This window comes from Orcinus orca, chromosome 18, assembly GCF_937001465.1.
Source record: "Orcinus orca chromosome 18, mOrcOrc1.1, whole genome shotgun sequence".
Classification (NCBI taxonomy): Eukaryota; Metazoa; Chordata; class Mammalia; order Artiodactyla; family Delphinidae; genus Orcinus; species Orcinus orca.
The window spans coordinates 51213871-51237197 of record NC_064576.1 but is presented as its reverse complement, the minus strand read 5'-3'; positions in this window follow the sequence as shown (position 1 = coordinate 51237197).

Below are 23327 nucleotides of genomic sequence, written 5' to 3'. Positions count from 1 at the left end.
CCGGGGCACGAACCCGTGTCCCCTGCACTGGCAGGCGGACCCTCAACCACTGCGCCACCAGGGAAGCCCTAGTAGCTTCATTTTTATAAGTAAAAATAATTAGGTGAAATAATATGTTATCAATGAAGTGTGCAATCAATAAAAATTATTAATGAGATGTCATATGACTTTTTAATATTATCTCATTGAAATCCAATATAATTTTTATCCTTACACTACATTGTAATTCAGATGTGCTTGATACTACATGTGGTTAGATACTTGATACTACTTGTGGTTAGTGGCTTGATATATGTGGTTAGTGGCTACCATATTGGATCAGGTAACTCTAGAGCAGTGGTCCCTAACCTTTTTGGCACCAGGGACTGGTTTCGTGGAAGACAATTTTTCTACAGACTGGGGCGGGTTGGATGGTTTTGGGATGATTCAAGCACATTACATTTACCGTGCACTTTATTTATGTTATTATTGCATTGTGATATATAATAAAATAATTATACCACCATAAGGCAGAATCAATGGGAGCCCTGAGCTTGTTTTCCAATTGATTTATTATGGTCTCTGTGCAGTCAAACTTCTCTGCTATCGATAATCTGTATTTGCAGCCGCTCCCCAGCCTTAGGATCACCACCTCAGCTCCACCTCATATCATCAGCATTAGATTCTCATAAAGAGCAAGCAACCTAGATCCCTCACATGCGCAGTTCACAGTAGGGTTCGTTCTCCTATGAGAATCTAATGCCGCCACTGATCTGACAGCAGGCAGAGCTCAGGCGGTTATGTGAGCGATGGGGAGCAGCTGTAAATACAGATGAAGCTTCACTCGCTCGCTGGCCCACTGCTCACCTTCTGCTGCGCAACCCGTTTCCTAACAGGCCAGGACTGGTACTGGTCCGTGGCCCAGGGGTTGGGGATCCCTGCTCTAGAGAACACTAGTGTGTATATCTATATAGTAGCAATACACAACCAATTTAGCCAAATACCTATCATCTACTATCTATCTATCTATCTATCTATCTATCTATCTATCTATCTATCTATCTACTGTAGTATATACAATGGAAGCAATAAAAGTAACACTAAGAAACTATATTTCAGAAAGAAGTGTTATCAATGACACTGCAAATTCTAAGTATTCTAAGTGTATTTTCTCTACAGAACCATCCAAGCTAAATGACAACACATTAATGTATTAATGTATTTAGTGTATTAAATATTAGGATAATAGTACATAATTAAGGTCATAAGATAATAAGATTCATAATCTTAGCCCCTTACTACACTACCACTTCTACAAAACCATCAGACACTTCTATAATTTATGAAATTTGCACTGGATGGACATGTAGAAAATATGATATCCAGATGCAACTATCATCTGTCTACCTCATTGACTGGTTTGGTTGATTTAATTTTGTCCCTGGAAAAGTTGCTATTCTCTTCCTCTCCCACTGGCTCAAGAAAAAAAATGCACTTGCTTAAGGGAGAAAAAAATACTTTCCAGATAAAATAGGAAATATTTTTATTCAAAGACATTATGTCAAATGTTTACAAATAATAACAATGTGTTTTGTTTAATAGTGTGTATTTTAAAATATTTAGATAGGTTACAAAATTAGGAAGAGTTTCTATCTTCATGCCAATGGCAGTGTTTGAGTCAAATGCCATTAAATACACTGATAAATCTATAAACACTAAAATGATCACTTTTAAGTTGTGGTATTGAGGTGAGTAGTCATTAGCCACATGTAGTTAATTTAAATGTGGCTAATGAAACTGAGAAATGATTTTTAAATTTTAATTTAAGTAACTTGAATATAAGTTTTATCCTAGTTTTATCAAGATATAGCTGGCAGTTTATAATGTACATTGTGATGATTTAATACATGTATGTATTAGGAAATGATTGCCATAAGAAAGCTTATTCTTCTTACCATTGTGTGTGTGTGATGTGTGTGTGTGTGTGTGTGTGTGTGTGTGGTGAGAACATGTAAGATTTACTGTATTGACAACTTCCAAATATGTAATACAATATTGTGAACTATAGTCACCATGATGTACATTAGGCTCCCAGATCTTATTCATCTTATAACTGGAAGTTTGAACCGTCTGACCAATGTCTGTCCGTTTCTTCCCCACACCCTTCCACTTCTGGTAACCACCATTCTACTCTCCATTTCTCTAACGAAGCAGGACCCTATGGGGCTTTCCTGAGGCAGATCCTTCTCCATATCCTTTGTTTTAGCTCCTCTCTGAAGTACCTAGATAATAGTATCTGATGAACAATTCCTGAGTTGCTAAAACTCCCACCAAATTGAAGAAATTAACTACTTGATGATCATGAGTATGTTGCCCCACATGTACTGGAGCCTAAGGATTGATAATGTTAACCCCTGTGACATGGCCCTGTTACCTCACCATCAACCAGTCAGAGAATTGTGCATGAGCTGATCACACACCCTTGGATTGCCCTCCCTCACCTGGCCTTTAAAAATGCTTTGCTGAAACCCATCAGGGAGTGTGGGCTTTTTGAGCACTAGCTGTCACAGACTGCTATTATGGCTCCTTACAATAAATGCTGCACCCTTCACCACAACCCCAAACTGGTATCAGTTGATTGGCTTTACTGCGTGTGGGCTGGCACACCCAAGTTTTTGTTCAGTAACACTTCTATGAGTTTTGCTTTTTAGATTCCATATATAAGTGACATACATCATACAGTATTTGTCTCTATCAATTTTCATTTTTTTTGCTATTCAGTTGTAAGAGTACACTATACACTTTGGATATTAACCTCTTCTCAGAGAGATGGTTTGAAAACATTTTTATTTCAATTTTAAAATTGATTCTCTGTTCAGTTTGTTTGCTGGAAAACTTTTAAATACCTCAGGAACAGCTTCAGCATATGAATCTACTTTTTCAACTGTAAATTTTATTAAATCTAAGTATAGATCAAATATTTTCAACAAAATGTTCATGTTCAAATTGAGATGTGTTATAAAATATACACTCAGAATGATAAAAATGATTTGACAGAATGCTAATAATTTTTATATTACTTATACATTAAAATGATAATATTTTAGATACATTGGGTTAGATATAGTGTGTTATTAAAATTAATTTCCTCTGTTTCCTTTATTTGTGTAATATGGCTTCTAGGATATTTAAAGTTTTATATGTGGTTCACATTCTAGCTCTAATGGACAGCACTGGCAAAAGGGGTTATTGTCCTTTCCATATATACTCGTTATCTCAACAAACTATGATAGACCTTATGGAGGGAAGGGCAGTTTTTCCAAGACAGAATTATCTTCAAAGGGCACTAACGCAGGGCACTACCTTGTGTTAAATTATTTAGTAAAATGAAAATGTCAATAAAACCAATGCACGTAATGCCATGTATATAAAGCAGTTTCATATAATTAACATAAAGAAAATCAGATTACTATTAATGGCTGATAATTACAACACAGTTAAGCAATAAAATCATAAATCATTGCTTACCATGGAAGCCTTACTAGAAAAGAAGGCACAATGTATCATTGATCAAAGCACCTTTTATCCACAGTTATTGCTAAAATGCTTCATGCTTATTTATTTCACTTTCAAGGGGATGAAAAAACCTACAAAAATCATACTATGATAACATATAGCTTGCAGTATGTAACCATACAGTCTGATAATAATAATTTGATGCCAAATATAATGTAAGATATATCAATATTCAAATTTATTTAAAATTACCAAAATCCCATTATGTGCATGGCATTGTGGTTGGCTACTGGGAAAAAAAAAAAAAAAAGGAAGGAAGGCAGGACTTCTGAAAGATAGACAAAGCCAAAATAATTTTACCAGTTGTGTTGAAAGTGTTGTATATTGGGAAATATTTTTAGCTAGAAGATTTAGGAAAGAATTTACTTTTTAGTGGGGTTTTACTCTTAGCATAATCATAGTCCATATCTGCAAGGTAACTTTCATCAATTAAACATATTGCCATATTTAATGTGTGAGGTGTATTGAATTCTTTGATCAGTGCTTGTCAAAGTGTGCATGGAGGTCCCCTAAAGACTCTTTCATATGGTCCCTGAAGTCCTCCTTTTTCTAATTTACGTATCTGTGTGCGCTCTGACTTTCTTCAATTACAAATCCTGAAATGGCATTTCACAACAGATTATATGCAGAAACAGATCCAGCTGTGTACAATCAAAGAAGACATTAGAAACATCTTTGTGTGTGTGTGTGTGTGTGTGTGTGTGTGTGTGGTTTGGAAAACATTTTTCATGAATGTTTCATTTTATTTTATTTTAGTTTCTTGGAATGTATCTTAATGAAACTCTAAGAAAAAATGGTTCAAATACACCAAGTACAAAAATATTCACATGGCAGGTATTTGATAGGAGAACACTCAATCTAACGTAGAGTTCAAAGAAAAGGGTCAGAATATGGAGCATTGAATTTGTTTTCCTTTTGGCATATGCCTTCTTTCTAAATGTCCTGATTCTCATGTATTACTTCTGCAATTGTTTTCTTTCCCCTCCCATTCACCATTCAACACACTCTAATATGACTTCTGGTTTCACAGCTTCTCCAAAATAGCCCTAGTAAAGTCTCCACTGATAAATACTTATGGTCATTTAAAATATTATGGCAACCTGGCTTACATATTCTCACCTCTACTTTTCTCTCCAGCCTCATTTCAGCATCACCAACAGCCTCACCTCAGCCTGGCTCTTGTTCCCACTTGCCACTGCAGCTAAAGTCAGCAAGCAGTCTCTCCTACACCCAGGCCTGTTTGTGTCTAAGTTTGACTACATGCTCGAACACTCTTGCATATCCCTCAGCTTTTCACTGGATTGTAGATAAAAAGCAAGATCATTAAACTGATTGGCAAGACCCTCCACAGTATGGTCCTTCCAGTTTCTCCAGTATATTCTAGGCTTCTCTTCAGTTTCTGGGACACGTCCCTGTCTTTATCACCATGGAGTTTTGCACACACTAAATCCTTCCTTGAGTGGGTTTATTTCACTACACTCACTTGATTAGTTACTGCCTTCTTTTGCTTTGGATAGCAGCTGAAGTCTGATTTGTTTTGGACACCTTCCCCAAACCTCCAAACTGGGTTATTTTTCTCAGTTAAACTCTCCAATAGAATCATGTTTCCTACTCCCATTGCCCTCCCCTTTGTAGAAAGTTGCTCACTTCATCATTTTACAGTAAGTCATGCAATCATTTGATTAACATCTACTTAAATTATATATGTAAATGTTTGTCTAAATTTAATTTGTATCTATATGATTATTTGATTTATAGCTAACAAAATTCTAATTCCTGTGATAATAGATAGTTTGTTCAGCTTTTTATTCCTAGTGTAAAACACATAGTAGGGGCACAAAAAGCATTTTTGAGTATCTCTTCATTAGTCATAAGGTATGAACTTTGTCCCACAAACAAATGAATATGAATTACTCAAAATGATTTCTTTGGGGAAATTGGAAATATTCTCAGTTGTGGATATAGGGATCATTGTAATTTATTGTCATGATTGTAGCTGGGGGCATTAGAAGAAGAACCATAGAAATTGACCTGAGGATTAATACTTTTGTGGTTTTCCTCCAATTTTCTAAGTACTAAGTAAACCTAGTTAAGTTATGTGGAAACTTAGTTTTAACATAAAGTCATTTCTTGACTAAGATAAAAACTGTACCAAACACTTAGAGTGTTATACCATAACAATATTATCAAGATTTCCTAAAGGAACAAGAAAGGAATAATTTGAAATATATATTTCAAATGCTCCTTACTTCTAGTGTGTGCAAGAATATTTGTGTATGTATGTTTTACTTCATCTAATTGCTCTTTGCTTTAACATTGCCTTCTAGAACAGGACTTTTTGTGAAAGTCACCCCTCTCCATTTGTTTTTTTTTTTAAATTGCCGTTGCTTATCTTTCACTCCCGTGGCACAAATTAAAAGGCCAACTATATAAGGAGGGGAAACACTTTAGGGCTATGGAGACGTCCTCAAAAGAGACACAGACACACGGAAAACTGATTCATTTTCATAAGGTTCCAATGGCTGGGGAGTATGATAAAAGTACAGACTTTATAGAATATACATTTAAAAGTATGTTCACATTAACAACATTAGCTTTATCAGAGTCAATGCTTAGGGCTCCCTTTGATTTTCTGAATTTTAACAAGCATAAATTAAATTTCTATTTGATCACTACAATGGCTACAAAATTGTTAAAACAAATCTTCATGTACATCATCACGCTCAGAAACTTTGAATCCATTCTTGGGTAAAAATGACTATCCTACAATCCACGCATGCAAGTCTTTATTGTTGCCTCAATGTGTCAAAAATATTTAACGAAACCTTTTAGAAATAGCTAACCGCATACATATGTAAGGAGAACCGGAAACTGTTTAGCATTTGTAACATTTGAATGTTTATGGAGATAAAAAATATACATATATATCTCCTAGGAAATATGTTGCCTACATAGCGAGGTTTTAACTGAAGCAGTTAGACTTTACCAACAGATGGGATCACAGTCCCTTCTGTTTCAGGACACAGTGTCATTCTGAATGTGTCACAGCACTACTGCAGTTTCTTCCCAGCAGCCCACTCTTGTCAGTCATTCACCTTCTGGTACACCAGGGTTTCATTAGCTCATAACTACCCGACCTTGTGTCAGGTGCGAGTCAACAGGTAGTTCATACACTTTGCTGTCAGAATTAGCATTCATGATACTACTTAAACTGTGGAGCAAATTTAAAGTTCATTATTAAATGAGGCATATGTTACTACACTTATAACTGATTCAGTCTAGTTATTTTTAGTTTGACCTTTTCTGTATTCATCAAATTGGTTTTGAAATAGACATTGAGATACACTTTACAGTTCATTATAAAAATTTCTATGACTGATATTTTATGTGAAGTTTTCCAGATTCTCAGTAGTTCCATAATAAATGTTAGACTTCAGTGTTAGTTTAAGTAAAAGTGAAGTAAGGGAGTTGAGGAAGATGGTGGAAGTGTAAGACGCGGAGATCACGTTCCTCCCCACAGATACACCAGAAATACATCTACATGTGGAAGTGCTCCTATAGAACACCCACTGAATGCTGGCAGAAGACCTCAGACCTCCCAAAAGGCAAGAAACTACCCATGTACCTGGGTAGGGCAAAAGAAAAAAGAATAAACAGAGACAAAAGAATAGGGACGGGACCTGCAGCAGTGGGAGGGAGCTGTGAAGGAGGAAAGGTTTCCACACACTAGGAAGCTCCTTCACTGGTGGAGACAGGGGGTGGTGGGGGGGAAGCTTCAGAGCCACGGAGGAGAGTGCAGCAACAGGAGTGCGGAGGGCAAAGCGGAGAGATTCCCGCACAGAGGATTGGTGCCTACCAGCACTCACCAGCTCGACAGGCTTGTTTGCTCACCCGCCAGGGCAGGCAGGGCTGGGAGCTGAGGCTTGGGCTTTGGAGGTCGGATCCCAGGGGGAGGACTGGGTTTGACTGTGTGAACACAGCCTGAAGGGGGCTAGTGAGCCACAACTAGTCGGGAGGGAGCCTGGGAAAAAGTCTGGAGCTGCCGAAGAGGCAAGAGACTTTTTCTTCCCTCTTTGTTTCCCGGTGCGCGAGGAGAGGGGATTAAGAGCGCTGCTTAAAGGAGCTCCAGAGACGGACTCGACCCACGGCTATCAGGGCGGACCCCAGAGATGGGCATGAGACGCTAAGGTTGCTGCTGCCACCACCAAGAAGCCTGTGTGCAAGCACTAGTCACTCTCCACACCGCGCCTCCCGGGAGCCTGTGCAGTCCGCCACTGCCAGGGTCCCAGGATCCAGGAACAACTTCCCCTGGAGAACGCATGGCGTGCCTCAGGCTGCTGCAACGTCCCACCAGCCTCTGCCACCGCAGGTTCGTTCCACACTCCGTACCTCTCTCTCTCCCTGGCCTGAGTGAGCCAGAGTCCCCCAGTCAGCTTTTCCTTTAACACTGTCCTGTCTGAGTGGGAACAGACACCCTCAGGCGACCTACACGCAGAGGCAGGTCCAAATCCAAGCTGAACCCCAGGAGCTGTGCGAACAAAGAAGAGAAAGGGAAATTTCTCCCAGCAGCAGCGATTAAATCTCCACAATCAACTTGATGTACCCTGCATCTGTGGAATACTTGAATAGGCAACGAATCATCCCAAATTGAGGAGATGGACTTTGAGAGCAAGAAATATTATTTTTTCCCCTTTTCCTCTTTTTGTGAGTGTGTATGTGTATGCTTCTGTGTGAGATTTTGTCTGTAAAGGTAAAGATTTGCTTTCACCATTTGTCCTAGGGTTCTCTCCATCCATTTTTTTTTTAACTTTAAGAAATGTTTTTCTTTAATAATTATTTTTTATTTAATAACTTTATTTTATTTTACTTTATTTTATTTTATCTTCTTCTTTCTTTCTTTCTACTTTTTCTCCGTTTTATTCTGAGCCGTGTGGATGATAGGTTCTTGGTGCTCCAGCTAGGTGTCATGGCTGTGCCTCTGAGGTGGGAGAGACCAATTCAGGACACTGGTCCACAAGAGACCTCCCAGCTCCACGTACTAGCAAATGGCAAAAATCTCCCAGAGATCTCCATCTCAAAACCAAGACCCAGCTTCATTCAATGACCAGCAAGCTACAGTGCTGGACACCCTATGCCAAACAACTAGCAAGACAGGAACACAAACACACCCATTAGCAGAGAGGCTGCCTAAAATCATGATAAGTCCACAGACACCCTAAAACACACCACCAGATGTGGACCTGCTCACCAGAAAGACAAGATCCAGCCTCATCCACAAGAACACAGGCACTAGTCTGCTCCACAAGGAAGCCTACACAACCCACTGAACCAACTTAGCCACTGGGGACATATACCAAAAACAACAGGAACTACGAACCTGCCACTTGCAAAAAGGAAACCCCAAACACAGTAAGATAAGCAAAATGAGAAGACAGAAAAACACACAGCAGATGAAAGAGCAAGGTAAAAACCCACCAGATCTAACAAATGAAGAAGAAATAGGCAGTCTACCTGAAAAAGAATTCAGAATAATGATAGTAAAGATGATCCAAAATCTTAGAAATAGAATAGACAAAATGGAAGAAACATTTAACAAGGAACTAGAAGAACTGAAGAGGAAACAAGCAACAATGAACAACACAATAAATGAAATTAAAAATACCCTAGATGGGATCAATAGCAGAATAACTGAGGCAGAAGAACGGAAAAGTGACCTGGAAGATAAAATAGTGGAAAAAACTACTGCAGAGCAGAATAAAGAAAAAAGGATGAAAAGAACAGAGGACAGTCTCAGAACCACTGGGACAACATTAAACACACCAACATTCGAATTATAGGGGTCCCAGAAGAAGAAGAGAAAAAGAAAGGGACTGAGAAGATATTTGAAGAGATTATAGTTAAAAACTTCCCTAATATGGGAAAGGAAATAGTTAATCAAGCCCAGGAAGCACAGAGAGTCCCATACAGGATAAATCCCAGGAGAAACACACCAAGACAAATATTAATCAAACTATCAAAAATTAAATACAAAGAAAACATATTAAAAGCAGCAAGGGAAAAACAACAAATAAAAGACAAGGGAATCCCCATAAGGTTAACAGCTGATCTTTCATCAGAAACTCTGCAAGCCAGAAGGGAGTGGTGAGACATATTTAAAGTGATGAAGGAGAAATAACTACAACCAAGATTACTCTACCCAGCAAGGATCTCATTCAGATTTGATGGAGTAATTAAAACCTTTACAGACAAGCAAAAGCTGAGAGAGTTCAGCACCACCAAACCAGCTTCATAGCAAATGCTAAAGGAACTTCTTTGGGCAAGAAAAAAAAAAAGAAGGAAAAGGCCTATTATAACAAATACCCAAAAATTAAGAAAATGGGAATAGAACATACATATCAATAATTACCTTAAATGTAAATGCATTAAATACTCCCACCAAAAGATATAGACTGGCTGAATGGATACAAAAACAAGACCCATATATATGCTGTCTACAAGAGACCCACTTCAGACCTAGAGACATATACAGACTGAAAGTGAGGGGATGGAAAAATATATTCCATGCAAATGGAAATCCAAAGAAAGCTGAAGTAGCAATTCTCATATCAGACAAAATAGACTTTAAAATAAAGACTATTAAAAGAGACAAAGAAGGACACTACATAATGATCAAGGAATCAATCTAAGAAGAAGATATAACAAATGTAAATATTTATGCAACCAACATAGGAGCACCTCAATACATAAGGCAAATACTAACAGCCATAAAAGAGGAAATTGACAGTAAAACAATCATAGTAGTGGACTTTAACACCCACTTTTACCAATGGACAGATCATCCAAAATGAAAATAAATAAGGAAACACAAGCTTTAAATGATATATTAGACAAGATGGACTTAATTGATATCTATAAGACATTCCATCGAAAAACAACAGAATACACATTCTTCTCAAGTGCTCATGGAACATTCTCCAGGATAGATCATATCTTGGGTCACAAATCAAGCCTTGGTAAATTTAAGAAAATTGAAATTGTATCAAGTATCTTTTCCAAACACAACACTATGAGACTAGATATCAATTACAGGAAAATATCTGTAAAAAATACAAACACATGGAGGCTAAACAATATACTACTTAATAACGAAGTGATCACTGAAGAAATCAAAAGGGAAATCAAAAAATACCAAGAAACAAATGACAGTGGAGACACGATGACCCAAAACCTATGGGATGCAGCAGAAGCAGTTCTAAGAGGGAAGTTTATAGCAATACAATCCTAGCCTAAGAAACAGGAAACATCTCAAATAAACAACCTAACCTTACACCTAAAGCAATTAGAGAAAGAAGAACAAAAAAACCCCAAAGTTAGCAGAAGGAAAGAAATCATAAAGATCAGATCAGAAATAAATGAAAAAGAAAGGAAGGAAATGATAGCAAAGATCAATAAAGCTGGTTCTTTGAGAAGATAAACAAAATTGATAAACTATTAGCTGACTCATCAAGAAAAAAAGAGAGAAGACTCAAATCAATAGAATTAGAAATGAAAAAGGAGCAGTAACAACTGACACTGCAGAAATACAAAGGATCATGAGAGGTTACTACTAGCAACTCTATGCCAGTTAAATGGACAACCTGGAAGAAATGGACAAATTCGTAGAAACGCATAACCTTCCGAGACTAGACCAGGAAGAAATAGAAAATATGAGCAGATGAATCACAAGCACTGACATTGAAAATTGATTAAAAATCTTCCAACAAACAAAAGCCCAGGACCAGATGGCTTCACAGGCTAATTCTATCAAACATTTAGAGAAGAGATAACACCTATCCTTCTCAAACTCTTCCAAAGTATAACAGAGGGAGGAACACTCCCAAACTCATTCTACGAAGCCACCATCACCATGATACCAAAACCAGACAAAGATGTCACAAAGAAAGAAAACTACAGGCCAGTATCACTGATGAACATACATGAAAAATTCTCAACAAAATACTAGCAAACAGAATCCAACAGCACATTAAAAGGATCATACACCATGATCAAGTGGGGTTTATTCCAGGAATGCAAGGATTCTTCAGTATATGCAAATCAATCAACGTGATACACCATATTAACAAACTGAAGGAGAAAAAACATATGATCATCTCAATAGATGCAGAGAAAGCTTTCGACAAAATTCAACACCCATTTATTATAAAAACCCTGCAGAAAGGAGGCATAAAGAAACTTTCCTCAATATAATAAAGGCCATATATGACAAACCCACAGCCAACATCATCCTCAATGGTGAAAAACTGAAACCATTCCCATTAAGATCAGGAAAAAGACAAGGTTGCCCACTCTCACCACTATTATTAAACGTAGTTTTGGAAATTTTAGCCACAGCAATCAGAGAAGAAAAAGAAATAAAAGGAATCCAAATTGGAAAAGATGAAGTAAAGCTCTCACTGTTTGCACATGACATGATACTATACATAGAGAATCCTAAAGATGCTACCAGAAAACTACTAGAGCTAATCAATGAATTTGGTAAAGTAGCAGGATACAAAATTAATGCACAGATATCTCTGGCATTCTTATACATTAATGATGAAAAATCTGAAATAGAAATTAAGAAAACACTCCCATTTACCATTGCAATAAAAATAATAAAATATATAGGAATAAACCTACCTAATGAGACAAAAGTCCTGTATGCAGAAAATTATAAGACACTAATGAAGGAAATTAAGGATGATACAAATAGATGGAGAGATATACCGTGCTTTTGGATTGGAAGAATCAACATTGTGAAAATAACTCTACTACCCAAAGCAATCTACAGATTCAATGCAATCTCTATCAAACTACCACTGGCAGTTTTCACAGAACTAGAACAAAAAAAAATCACAATATGTATGGAAACACAAAAGACCCCGAATAGCCAAAGCAATCTTGAGGATGAAAAAAGGAGCTGGAGGAGTCAGGCTCCTTGACTTCAGACTATATTACAAAGCTACAGTAATCAAGACAGTATGGTACTGGCACAAAAACATAAATATAGGTCAATGGAACAGGATAGAAAGACCAGAGATAAACCCATGCATCTATGGTCACCTTATCTTTGATAAAGGAGGCAAGAATATACAGTGGAGAAAAGACAGCCTCTTCAATAATTGGTACTGGGAAAACAGGAGAGCTACATGTAAAAGTATGAAATTCGAACAATCCCTAACACCATATAGAAAAATAAACTCAAAATGGATTAAACCTAAATATAAGGCCAGACACTATCAAACTCTTAGAGGAAAACATAGGCATAACACTCTATGACATAAATCACAGCAAGATCCTTTTTGATCCACCTCCTGGAGAAATGGAAATAAAAACAAAAATAAACAAATGGGACCTAATGAAACCTCAAAGCTTTTGCACAGCAAAGGAAACCATAAACAAGACCAAAAGACAGCCCTCAGAATGGGAGAAAATATTTGCAAATGAAGCAACTGACAAAGTATTAATATCCAAAGTTTACAAGCAGCTCAATAACAAAAAACAAACAACCTCATCCAAAAATGGGCAGAAGACTTAAATAGACATTTCTCCAAAGAAGATATACAGATTGCCAACAAACACATGAAAGAATGCTCAAAATCATTAATCATTAGAGAAATGCAAATCAAAACTACAATGAAATATCATCTCACACCAGGCAGAATGGCCATCATCAAAAAATCTAGAAACGATAAATGCTGGAGAGAGTGTGGAGAAAAGGGAACCCTCCTGCATTGTTGGTGGGAATGTAAATTGTTACAGTCACTATGGAGAACAGTATGGAGGTTTGTTACAAAACTACAAATAGAACTACCATATGACCCAGCAATCCCACTACTGGGCATATACCCTGAGAAAACCATAATTCAAAAAGAGTCATGTAGCAAAATGTTCATTTCAGCTCTATTTACAATAGCCAGGATATGGAAGCAACCTAAGTGTCCATCAACAGATGAATGGTTAAAGAATTTGTGACACATATATACAATGGAATATTACTCAGCCATAAAAAGAAAATAAATTGAGTTATTTGTAATGACGTGGATGGACCTAGAGTCTGTCATACAGAGTGAAGTAAGTCAGAATGAGAAAAACAAATACCGTATGCTAACACATATATATGGAATCTAAGAAAGAAAAAAAAGTTATGAAGTAACTAGGGGTAAGATGGGAATAAAACACAGACCTACTAGAGAATGGACTTGAGGATATAGGGAGGGGGAAGGATAAGCTGTGACAAACTGAGAGAGTGACATGGACATATATACACTACCAAACGTAAAATAGATAGCTAGTGGGAAGCAGCCACATAGCACAGGGAGATCAGCTCGGTAGTTTGTGACCACCTAGAGGGGTGGGATAGGGAGGGTAGGAGGGAGGGAGATGCAAGAGGGAAGAGATTTGGGGACATATGTATATGTATAACTGATTCACTTTGTTATAAAGCAGAAATTAACACACCATTTTAAAGCAATTATACTTCAATAAAGATGTTAAAAAAAAAAAGTGAAGTAAGCTTTAATCCCTAGGATATTAATGAGCTTTTTCTCAACTGTGCAACAGCTTCACTCTGCAAATATAACTGGATTTGAAAGAATACACCTTCCCTTAGGTATGAAAAGTGACAAAAGTAGAACTAAGAAGAACAATGTATGTTGTGGATTATTGTAAATATTAATTCCTTTCTGACCCTCTCTACCCTTCCCTCATTAATCTAACATTGAAACATATCAACCCTAAAAAGCTAGATAATATTCATCAGAAGAGACTACAAACTTTTCTCATTAAACACAGCTCAAACACATTTTAATAATTAGGAATTTCGAAAGCATGATTTTTAGAAATTACTATTAGAGCAAGAAAATAGGTCCAAAAAACTTTGTTTCTCAAGAATGGAGTCTAAGGACCATAGGAATAAAAACCTGTTAAAGTGTAGATGGGGCACACAGGTACACAGGAGAGGAGAAAGACATGTATTTAATAAAGGTTAAAGCAGGAGATACAAACCTTAAAGGGTGCTTTTGGTCTTCCCTTATCCTTGGTGGAATGCACTGCTGATGCTATTGGAAATGTGAAATTTTGCACTCATTCCTCTACAAATTTTATGGATTTATGCATGCTTAAGTGAAGATGATATTTAATAGAAGTTTATGCACTTAATTATCTCACTATTTTTTCCTTTTTTACTGTCATCCTACAGCAATTTTAATATTATTATGTAGATTTTATGCCTATTAGCAAATGAACCAAAGAGTGATTTTGTCGCCTACGGAGATTCAGATAGCCCTGGGAAGATTTTTTTAGATGCTGTAGGTGAATTCTTTAAAAAATAGCACATAGAATATTTCAAAAGCCTGCTTCTCCTGTAATATCATAACGACTCCATGTCAGTGCTTGGTTACTGAAGTAGAAATGTTACTAAGAGGTCAGTATTTTGTCTTTGCTGTGTCTTCATTTGCACAGTTACCAGTCAGTGGCACATTATCTGATTTTAAACTTGTAAGATTTTCTTGCAGTTCAGATCATGCATTGTCCATTCAGTTGGACAAATACAGAGAAGGACTTAATTCCTTATCAATTCAGATGCTTTCAAAGATACTGACTTTAGAAAAAGAGTAGCAGTAAAACAATAAAACAGCAGGAACTGAGCTTCTCCTGTGAACTGATTTGGGAGGGTTAAAGGTTAATCTCAGAAGTGACTTAAATCCTTCTGCTTTTAAAAGCATATTTATTTTTCACCACTCAATTCTCCATTTTTATTTCTCTTTGCAATGTTCACTGTCTAATATTTCTTTTTGTGTTATCCTTCTTATTTATCCATGATGTAAACTTCCAGAGACCCACAACCATCTAAATCTAACTGGCAAAGGTCCACTCTTCAGAATGCTGCACACTTGCAATCATGGTATTCACTCACCCTTTGGGGGAGGTTACCTTCACTTCAAGCTCTTAGTTCTTTTTTCATTCCTTTGAGCAAAACATTAGGTTTTGGCATAACCCAAGAATTTAAAGGGTGAACTGAGAATCAGCTTAGGTTTAGCATAAGCCTTAAACTTGAACTTTACAAGAGATTTAAAAGCAACTTCTTCAGTCTCAGATACAATGCTGGCAAAAGAGTAATTCAAGTACCAAAAGGACGAGGCACATCATGTATTTAACAAACTAAAAACTAATAAGTTCTGAGATCGTTATTTAGGGAACTAATGTTTTCATAATTTCACTAGAGACAAATATTTTTAAACTGATGTTGAACTTCTCTATGCTTGTTTGCACTTCTAGCCCGTGATGACATTAAGGAAATAAGCTTGCTTTTTGGATATGTGTGAATGAAGTAAAAATGAAGAATAATAAATGATTTATTTTATATAGCTGCCTTATAGTTTCTCTTCCCCTCCTACTTATATTACTTATATATTACACGTATAATGATAGTTAATATTCTCTTTCATGTTGAAATATATAATTGTATAGTAAAATACATTATATTGAAATGTATTTTGATATTAGATTGACATTTTTATATTGGCAGACAGGCTGTTAAATACTCTAGCACTCTCTTTTTACATAAAGGTTAAAAAAATGTTCAATGCTTTTATTTCAAAAGTGGTGGTTGAGAGAAGTTTGTCAGAATTTTTAGCAATTTCCAAATTTATTACTCATTTGATATGTGAGAAATATTTTTCACTTTGAAAATATATTCTTCCTTGCACACCCATGTTCATTGCAGCATTATCACAATAGCCAAAATATGGAGATAACTTAAATATCTATCAATGGATGAATAAAGAAAATGTGGTTTATAAATACAATGGAATATTATTCAGCCTTAAAAGAGAAGGAAAGCATGTCAAATACTACAACATGGATGAAAGTTGAGGATATCATACTAAGTGAAATAAGCTAACACAAAATTATATACTTGCTTTTTAAATAAATTGTTATTTTCATAGATTAAATTAATCTGGTCCATTTACTTTGCTCAGTTTCTATGAGAAATAATTTAATTGAAATACCAAATTTTAAAAGTATGGCATAATATCAAAATGTGACACACTGGCCTAGAAATTCAGATCTTTGCCAAACTTTACCAAATGTCAGTGTCAACACGCACACAGACACACACTTTTTTTTTTTTAACTTCTAAAACCTGTTTATTTCCATCATTTAACTAGAAATTTTATATGGAGCACCATGATTTTGATTATCTCTCTTCAAATAATCTGATTTTCATCACAAAAATGTTAAATGCAGAAAAAGAAATTACCTAAATGTGTTTTAATATTTTTAATTATAAAATAATATAAATTTAGGTGAATTATAAATTTAAAAAAAGGATAAATGGTTAAGTTCATACATGTGCAATAATTATTTTAGCTTGTATGACTGAAGAGACAATAATATTAATAAGGCTGCTTATGTTTATTTTTAATATCATTCTAATTTCTTTTTCTCAGTTTGCCTTTTTATGGGTAGAGCAAGTTGATGACTTTGCAGAAGTTGTATCATAATTAGTTTGTATATTTGATGTATGTAGAAAAGAAACTAAATAAAAAATATGTAGTGGGTTTTGATTCAGAGACCAGTTTTGAAAAATGTGCATCCTTAATTAGATGTATAAACATGTCTAAGATATAACTCTAATGATTTTCCCCATATCTCAAATTAAAAATGAAGTAATGCTAAACTTAAGGGATTTTATGAGGTTTCAATGAGATAATATTACATATCTAACATGAAATTTATTTCATTCTTTCCTTTCCAAAAGTGAATATTTGATTCAATGATTTGGAACTCAGAATACAATTGCTCATATTACATGCAGAATAAGTATTGCCACTTTTCATTTCAGATTTTCCCATAGGTAAAACATGATAAAAAGTTTAGTATTACAACTATAAAAATCATATATAAAAACTACTGCTGTGGAAAATCATTTCTGATTCATACATAAGACACAAGATACATTTGTTTGTTTATGTATTATTTGTTTGTAGGGGTTCTATGTGGATCACTGTTTATATGATGTGATAGTGGATAAATATTTATGAATATTAATAGACCATTAATTCTATACATTTGTAAAAGAAAAGACTTCTTAGTCAAATTCTTTATGTTCAAGTTTGTAATTATTTCACTCAAAAATAAAAAACAAAAACTTAAAAAAGATACCAGACTATGATTCTTAAGATATCACTTTCCTTACACAGATTGCTGCTAATTCAAGGATTTTGTGAGTCAAGAGCAAGCTGTACACGAGTTGTAATTATGTCCATGATACAATTTACCAGGTCGTTAAGTCTAATAATCACAGCTTCACTTTTTATTATTGGGGGATAATTATTAATAAGATTTTTAAATAATGTTAGATATTATTATTAATAATTCTAAGTAAAAAATCAAATATAATGCAAGTTGTGAGGTAGCCCTTTGCCCGTTTGAAACAATTTGTAGAATGCTAAGAACTTTGGACTAGAAAGAGCCTGGCTCCCTGAATGCATATCAGGGCCACTACACACTTCCTAGAATGTCTACTCCCAGGCTGCTTGTCATATGTGAAAACACACATACACTATGCATTGCCATAGGAAACTAACCTTCTCTTTGGTATTCCATATTCCCAAAATATCTATCTCTACTTCTTCAGCCAAAATATTCCTTTTCTCTATTCAATCAGTATATCAGAAAACTATTACAAAAAACAAAACACCAAACACCAATAAACAAAACTCTCTAAATTCAATGGCTTAGAAAACCCAATCATTTCATTCTTACTTACTTGCAGAATTGCTAACCTGGGTAACCCCATTTATCTCAGCTAAACCCACTTTTGCATCTGGGGGTTGGCCCATCTAGGCTGTATTCACCTGGTTCCCCTATATTCTTCCCACAGAGATGGTAGAGGCTGTAAAAGAGCAAGACCAACTACAAGTACGTTTCAAATATCTACTTGTGTTAGACCTATTAACATCCCATTTGTGTTACTGAAAATCATAAGTTTAGTTCATCATCAAAGGAGTGAGGAAGTTTCATCTACCATGGAATTGAGGGGAAGAAAGTGAACATCTGTGAGCAGTGACCCAATCTTCTTCAGAGTCTTTACATTAATCTGAGAAGTGGTTAAATTTCTAACTTGTATGCAATGAGGAGAGCCACAGAGCTCCAGGTATTTCCAATAAGACCTCTGCTCTGACTTCCATACATTGAGGAGAAAAGAGCGTGCCCCAAATTATTTTGTGATCTTAGCCAGAACTCCTCACCACTCCCTGTACTTCTGTGATGGTCATCTCTCTTACTATGACAATCTGATTGAGGCCACAAAGATTAGTACCATTTTGCCCTTAGTTGGAAGATTATCCACAGGTCTCCTTCATTTCAAAACATTTTGTGATTAGATGTTCTGATAACGTTTGTTATAGATTATCTTTTCTAGGATGTTGTGTGGCAAACAGATACAAGATATTCCAAGATATCTGTCTTGGAAGATAGATATTATGTTACTTTCTGGAGCAGAGAGAGTTTCTATTTATTGTCCAGTACAAAGTAACCAGTATAATGACTTTTCCAGTGCAAAGATCAGGCAGGTTAACTTGTAGCCAAATCTAAAAGATTTGGTTTCTTTAAGCTGGGTGTTCCTTATCCATGATACAAACACACTACATGCACAGCTACCACATGGAGCACTCTATATCACTCTCAGGGAACTTGCGGGACAAGAGAAACAAGCATGAACAGGAAGGGCATGCTGCTGGCTGGACTGTGATAAGTGGAGTTCTTTGTTTCTGATGCAGGAATCTAATGTCTTCTGCCAGCATCTATGAAACAGTGGCAGGATAACTTGTTGGCTTGTAAGTGGGGTAAAATTTCGGAGTTTTTACACTTCATAATACCCTTTATCTTGGTTTATACCAATTAATAAGGAAAACAGGACTCCCAGGTTATCCCTGATTCTCACTTCCTTAAAGTTGAGTATATACCATTTTACAATCCATTTCTCATTCCTTTTGGGCTCTCAAAACACTTCTCCTGTGCTCTTAGAAATGCTCCCAGTCCATAGCAAAATTTATTATATTCTGAACCCCTTCTCTGAATGTTCTTTACTTTCCTGCTCTGACTCCTGTCTCTACCTTGAGGGTGCTGATTCTCTCTAGTGGAAAGTGATTTTTTTCTCCCACAGTATGGAGCTAGAACTAAAGTGAATATGTCCCATTCTGATTGCTGTTTCCATACAAATCTCCCTCTTCTTCTCCCCTTTCCCAGCACCCCCCCCCCCATAAAAGTCAGCCTTGAATCTCATGTCACCAAATAAAACCAACTGCTATCCCTCCTTTTCTAAAACCACTTTAGTTCTTTTTTTTTTTTTTTTTTTTTTTGTGGTAAGCGGGCCTCTCACTGCTGTGGCCTCTCCCATTGCAGAGCACAGGCTCCGGACGCGCAGGCTCAGCGGCCACGGCTCACGGGCCCAGCCGCTCCACGGCACGTGCGATCCTCCCAGACCGGGGCACGAACCCACGTCCCCTGCATCGGCAGGCGGACCCCCAACCACTGTGCCACCAGGGAAGCCCTAGCTCTCTTTTTAAAACAAATTAATTAAGGGATAATATTCATATTACAAAAACACATCCATTTTAAGTGTACATTTCAATGATTTCTAGTAATCATTTAGTAAAATTTCTGTGTTGTGCAACCATTATCATAATCCAGTTTCAGAACATTTTATTACCCTCATAAGTTGCTAGTTAATAGTTAATGTCTTTTCCTATCCCAGCCTCAGTCAGCCACTAATCTATTTTCTGTCTCTATAGATTTGCATTTTCTAGGTATTTCCCACAAATGGAATTATAGAATACATGGTCTTTTCTGTATTCTTACAACTAGTATAATGTTCTTCAGATTTACACATGTGGTAGCATGTCAGTATTTCTTTCCTTTTTATTGAGGAATAGTATTCCATTGTATAGATATATACACACTTTCTTGGTCAAATTACCAGTTTGTGGACATTTGAATTATTTCCATATATAGGCTATTATGAGTCATTCTCTGTCTATATTTGCATACGTGAATTTATGTGGACATATGTTTTCATTTCTCTTGCTTAGAAATGTTGGGAGTGGAATTGCTTGATAATATGGTAAATATATATTTAATATTTTAAAAAACTGCCAAACTCTTTTTCAAAGTATCTGTATCATTTTCCATTCCCATAAGCAATGCATGATAGTTCCATTTTTTCACATCAACATGTGTTATTATCTCTCTTTTTTATGGCAGCCATTCTGATGGGTGTGAAATGGTATCTCTCCTTTTAGGAATCATTTTCTCTCAGTCTCTGTAGATTTTAGATTCTTACTCATTATAATTTTACTGAAATTTCTTACTGTCATAATTCTTAGTGTTTATAAAAAACACATATATGCTTTTTTCAAAATGTGATCTCTCAGTAACTAGACCTTCTTTCCTCTAACTTCAGCCAGTTTAATGAATCTGACATTTTTATGCCTCTTCTCTATGCCAGCTTACCCAATCTCTGGTGACCCACACATTACTAAATCCAATAATCATGTCTTAGTCAGTGGTGTTAAAATTTAATAGTACCTTTTAGGAAGAGAAAAAAAGGTTCAGTTTTAACAGTCTGCTGATTTCTGTGGTATAAATAGTCCAGCCATGGCCAGTTTCAAACTTCCACCTTAATACCAATGGACACAGAGTGTGAAGGAGTACATGCAATTGGCTTTTATTTGCTAGTAGAGGAGGTGCCAACATCCAATGAGTTGGTCTTAATGATGTTGCCATATTTGCAATATTTGATGCAACTAATCACTCAGTACTTCTCAACTCAGCACTACTTTTCTGGAAACTACTCTTTCCTATTTAATGTGGTTTACTCCTTCTCAGCCTCTTTTGTGTAACATGCTCAGACCTTTGATTTCTGGATGTTGGAGTTCTCTGTTTTTGTTCCCTGATACCTCTTTTCCACCTGTATTCTAACTTGAAGATCTCATCCAAGCCCTTGAAATTAAATACCCTCTATAATCTGAATATACTGTCAGGATTTCCCTCAAAATGTGTGAATGCATACATCCAATTACAAACTCAATATCTTCACCTGAATAGTTAAAACTAAACATGACCAATGTTAAACTCCAGGCATTCCTTTCCCCAACCTGCTCTAACCACAATATTTTCCATTCTTCCGGTTTCTTAGTCCAAATGCCCGAGTATCATTCTTAACTGTTCTCTCTTTCTCACATCTACATTCTGTTACTCTTGTGCACACATCAGTAGTCCTGTCATCTTTTTGCTTTCGAACTACTATGTATGAAACTACTATGCGTTGCTATGTTCAGAATCTACTGTATTTCACCATCTCCATTACAACCATCCTGTTCCAAGTCATCATTATATTCTACATTCATTATTTCAATTTGCCCTTCAGTTTTACGGCTTTCACCCTTTCCTCTATACTCAAAACAGAAGCTATTCTAAAGACAGAAAAAGACCAAAGTGTCCTTTTGAATAGTATATCCTATTATATCACTGTTCTATTGGCATCTTTAAAAATGGCTTTGCAGCTCATTCAAAGTCTTTACATTGCCTTACAAATTTCTACTTGGGCTGATCCTCTCAATTTTGGTAACCTCCCTCGCTATCACTCTTTCCTCCACTCAGCCCCTGTCAAACGGACTCTTTATTGCTCAAAGCATACTCTCATTTCAGGGCTTGAAATGTCTTTCCCTATATATCCCCATGGTTCACTCACTTACTTCCATAAGATTTTTGCTCCAATGTCAAATTCTCAGTGACACATTCCCTTACCACAATTTAAAATTTCCACACATTCCTACTATAACACCTGACACTTTCTAGTATAGCATACACATACACACAGACACACACATTTTTAAAATAATTTTTTATTTGTTTGATCCTGCCAGAATATAAATTCTATGGCATCAGATACTTTTTGCTTTTATTCTTTTGTTTACTGACATATCCTGAGCATCTGGAAAAATACCTGTACTTTATAACATAAAATAGGAACTCATGAAACCTTGGTTGAAGCAATAAATAAATAATAATTTAACACTTATTTATCATTAGCTATGTTTCAAACACTGTGATAAATGCTATGGTTAGTATCTTACATGACTCTCACAAATAATGAACCTAGGGCACAGTATTGGGGTTTAATTTTAGTTCTGTCTACCTATTCACAAGCATATAATAAAAACGTGGTCCTTGAACTTCCATAATTCTACATTAGCTTATTCACCAGTCCCATATAATCATTTCTGTATGTGTTTATAACTGTTTTCTTTCATTGCATAGTCTGCAATTTTGACCAATTTTTTATTTTTTTTAATTCTGGGCTTAATAGGCCAAGCTACTAGAATTTGATTGTCATACCGTCTGGTTGATTTTCATCAAATTCAATATATTATCTCCCTAAAAATCCCCCTGCATAGGCAAGAATAGCTCTATTTTGGAATCAATATCCCAGCAATTTAATATTTCAACACCAAAACACTGATTAGAATTTACAGGCCCATATATCATGAAGAGGTGGATATTTGCCTAAACTTTAAATCTTCTAATTCAGAAACCCATCCCAGACATCCTTCAAAGTAAAGATCAAAAAGCTCTTTAATTGCCCTAGTCCACCTTACCATGATTTCTTTCTGAGAGGATTGTAAATCCGGGATACTTTCAATTTTTATTTCTTATTTATTTGG